Consider the following 4,979-nt stretch of genomic DNA (forward strand, 5'->3'; position numbering starts at 1 on the left):
ACAATCAGTTGACCGGTTTATGAAGGTGGTTGGGCTTCACAAAGCAAATTATTTAGCTTTTCTATGTGTGCGTATCTTTTTTTGCTTTCTTGTACTTCAGAAACCAATAATATCAAAACATTAACAAGACTGATAAAATCATTACACTTCAATAATCTTTCTTTGCTTCGATAAGTGGAGTTGAAATTAAAGTATGAAGAATACATGAATGACTTCAATTTTTTCGATTTCACAAAAATTCAATTCATCTGGAAAATCCGCATCAAGTCACAAACCTTAGTTCTCTTATTTAGCAAGAAGATATAAAGAATCTTAAATAGTTAGTGCTGTTCTATGGTGCTACTTGCTACACGTATATATGTAAAGAAACCTATTTGACTGAATAGGTATTTATATCTGAGTAAAAGTGTTATATTAAACTTATTCAAGACACTCAATGTACGAAAGCAACATAGTTGTTAGTATAAAATGAAAAGAAAGTAGTTGTAAAGAAACTGTTTATCTATGTTTCAGCAATTGACTTATTTACAAATTCTTTTAATAAATAGTGCACCTAAAGATCAAAACACATAACATTCAACGGTCAGAATAAGAGTTCGAATAAGACTAACAATTCTTAAATGAATACAACTGTAAAACAGTTGACCACTGCTCTTCCTTCCAAATATTCACTGCCCTGTCCCTCTTCTTTATTTTATAATACTGCGTTTTTTTTTTCTTTTTTTTTTATTAGCTACTACTCATTTCATCCCAAAATTTCAATTTCATCCTTTATAAATTTAAACTAAAAGAATCCATCAAATGAAAAGCAAAGTTACATGTAAGCTAAAAAGTGTATAATATACAGTTCCATGCATAAATAGGCAATTGATATCTAACAGTCACATACCAATACATAAAACAATATATTTTCCAATTGATTGTATAAAACAAACAGAAATTAAATTCTTTCTATGACAATTTACTGCAAATTAATCCATATATCAATCCATGGAATTTGTTTCAAAGTAAAACCCAATATAAGTTTAAAATAATTCATTTAGCATGCGGGTTATCAACAATTTAGGGCTCGGTAATATCATCTAATATATATATAGCATTTTCTTTCAAAAAAAATATAGTGGATTATTCAACTAATAATCACATACGTGTAACTTGGATTTAATTGATTGTGTCTCAAACTTTAAGGAGCATTGTTCTCAATTATGGTTGATTTAAATAATTGCACTTTTTTTATAATAAATAAATCTAATCAAACTGCATATATGTATTTTTTATTTTTTTTTAAATTATTACTTCTCTCCATTATGCTCTAAACCTAACTATATAATACCAACTATATAGAAGAAATAATAGTATTGTACAAGAATTATCAGGTCACGTGAAACCCTTTCTTTGCACTTGGCACTTTAGGATGTGATCAATCCTGCAAGTTTTAGGTGTCATTCACAGTTTTCAGTTTCATGAAAAATGGAAAATCCAAAGAAAAATGTTTGATTAAAAATAATTAATTAATCCATATATCAATCTGTTCCTCAATATCTAATAGTCATATACCAATGCATGAACAAATTAAAAGATTTCAATTCTAAAAAGACAGAAGAAAGGAAAAGAAAAGAAAAAAAAGAGTGCAAAGATAAGAGCATGATTGAAATTCTGTAAAAAGAAATCAACAAAATAATAAAAGAACAAAGAGATTTCAGTTTATCATAATCAATTATACTCAAAAAATAACCCAAAAAAACCCTAAAAAATTATAGTCCCAACTCGTAAAATTCAACCAAATTAAGAACCTTATCCGAAATTTAAAAAAAATAGATATAAAAAAAATAATAGAATGAAATGAAAAATTACCAGATTACTGCTTTCACTTCTTTCTTTCTTTTCTCCTTGTAGAGTTGTTTCTCTCGCATCTCTCTCTCTCTCTTTCTGGGTTGCTATTGTTGTGGGTTAGGATTTGAAACATGAGAAAAAATTAACAAACAAACAAAATGAAAAAAAGTAAATACTTACATGGCAATGCAGCAGAGGACTGTTGACGTCGATGAAGCAAAGGACGGTCAACGACGATACAGCAGACGTTGGGGAAAAAAGTTAGAGATTTCGAGGAGGGGAACTGATTTGGAGAAAAGAAATTGGGGAAAAAAGAAAGAGGTCTGGGAATTAGGGATTTCAGGGAGGGGAACTATTTGGGGAAAAACTAAGGGATTCGAGGCTAACAAAATGACGTCGTTTCGCTAAAATTTAATACATATTCACAGCGTTTATAAAAAAATGCCACTATTGCTTACCTTTTGCGGCGTTTATGAGAAAAACGCCGCCTCTACTGATTTACCTTTTGTGACGTTTTTCTCATAAACACCGCTATTGCTTTACTTATTGCGACGTCTTTCGGTTAGCGCCACTAATGTATAACCTTTGCGGCGTTTTTGGTCCAAACACTACTAAAAACATTGCTAAAAGCTTAATTTCCTGTAATGGTGGTTATTATTATACCTAATATTATTTATTTAAAGGAAAACCAATATAATAAAAGTTTATCATGATGATTCGGTCATATTAAAACAAATAATAATCATATTTATACATCAATAAAAATTTGTTGAAGTTCCTTACAAATCTAAATTTTGCTCAATAAATCCAATATCAATGCTGCGGTCAAAATTTCACCATACTCGAAATGATAAAACTAAAACAAGTTAATCAATCGATCATAATTAATCATGAATTAGAATTAAAATTAAAGTAAATCTAGAAATAGAATATTTAAAAGAAAAAATTCATGCAAACCCTCGCATCTTACATCTATGACCTCAAAGAATAAATCTAATCTTGATCTTCGAATGAATAAATCTAATTAAATACGAATAGACAACGTTTTATATAGCTCTTGACGCATTTATTTTAGAAATCTTGAGCTGGTTGAGTGGTAACGACGTCTAATAAGGCCTAAGTTTGATTTCAATCAGAGACTTGTTTTCGTTTATGTGATTTTTGAATCCCAGATAGACCTGTTTATGGGTCGGACCACTCGACCTTTCTGAAAAGTAGGAAGGTTTGAGAAAAAATATAGGTCCGAAAAATAAGTTTAGGCAAAAAATAATGCTCGTTTAAAAAACAGGTTGGGCCTCGGGTAAGACATTTTTGACTCGGCCTCGGCTCAGCCTGGCCTGAATTCACAGAAGGACAAAAAAAAATTTGCTTCTTTTTTTTACTGTTTTAATGCTATTTTCTTATTGTTTTCTCTATATTTTGCTGCCATTTTACTATTATATTGCTACTATTTTGTTGTTATTATTTGGATATTGTATGACACTTGTTTTATTGTTAATTTTGTTATTATTTAGAGGTATTTATTTGTTAAGTTATATCTATCTTAGTGTTATTTAAGTATACATATTTTTTAAAATTATTTTTAATTTGTTAAGAAATATTATTTTAATATTTTTAATATTTTAATGTATTATATATATTTAAAAATTAATATTGGTGATCAAGACCAAAATCAAATTTTAACATTTTTATTCGAATCAAGCTTAAATAAAATTTTAAACCAATTTTTTAAGTCAAATCAAGTTAAAACCGAACAGATTAAAATTTTAGTAAAACCCGTACATGAACTCTTCCAGACATGTCTATTCGCACATAAAGATTAAAATCTGAAATCACTCTAGTGGCTGGAGATTGGGGTTGGTTCCTAAGAATCATAGGTTTTATCCTTGAGCCAATCATCATTGGGATATATATGCCATTTAGGTGTGCATGGGTCGGGCTACTCGGCCCGACCCGAAGGCCCGTCCGAAATGTGGGAGGATTTTGGCAAAAATATATACTCGAAAAATGGACTTGGACAAAAAAAATGCCCGTTTAAAAAATAGGTCAGGTCTCGGGTAAGGTATTTTTAGCCCGGGCCCGGCCCGGCCCGAATCACTAAAGGACAAAAAAAATTTATATTTTTTTTTATTTTTGAATGTTATTTGCTTGTTGTTTTCTTCCTATTTTGCTACCATTTTACTATTATGTTGCTACTATTTTATTGTTATTGTTTGGATATTATATAAAATTTATTTTTTGTTAATTTCTTATTATTTTAAAGACATTTATTAATTTTTATTATTATTTTAGAAACATTTGTTTATTCCACCAATATTAATGAGATTCCATCATCAATCACTTCATCATCTCAGATCACCATCATCAAAATCACCAATCCAACATTGATTAATCCAATTTTTCATCACAAAATTTTTCTATTTCCATCTAACTTATTCCACCAATATTAATGAGATTCCAACATTATTGTTCATCATCATCCAAGGAACCCCTCTCATATCAGTACTTTCTTCTTTGCTTTTACCTGTTACCCTTTTAGTTTTCTCTTTTCCAGGCTCCCCCATTTTGAATCCAGGAAAGGTAAGCAAGCATCTATACTTTCACTTAAAAAGTCAACCAATTTCACTATGATTTCTCATATTTTATTAATTCTTAGTTTCTCACTGCCAAGATTAGATTTAAGTTTATCTAGAACATTTATAATTAGATGGTTTTATCTTCCATCAATAATATTTATTATGCTTTTTTAAAGAAAGAACTCGGGTTCAATATTAGAGATAACATTATCAAGAAGGATAATTATGAACTCTGAACATGGATAGTAAATCAAACATAAATGATATTGAAAAAAATAAAATTCACAATTTATTATATTATTGTTGTTGTTTAATAATTGACATTTTAATTCTAATATTATGAAAAAATTTTCAAATTTTACCATTTACCTTAAATTATATTTTATTTGTATTACTTGTTCAATGTTATATATTTTTTTATTACTCTTTTTTGAAAAATAAATAAATTATTTAAGTGATCATAATAGAAGATTGAATGAAAAATAAAAATTCAATTACAAATATCTTTTCCATCTCATAATAACCAATGCTTTATTGTTTAATATATTTTTAAAAAAATATTAATGTTTA

This window comes from Gossypium hirsutum, chromosome A04 (genome assembly GCF_007990345.1).
Source record: "Gossypium hirsutum isolate 1008001.06 chromosome A04, Gossypium_hirsutum_v2.1, whole genome shotgun sequence".
Classification (NCBI taxonomy): Eukaryota; Viridiplantae; Streptophyta; class Magnoliopsida; order Malvales; family Malvaceae; genus Gossypium; species Gossypium hirsutum.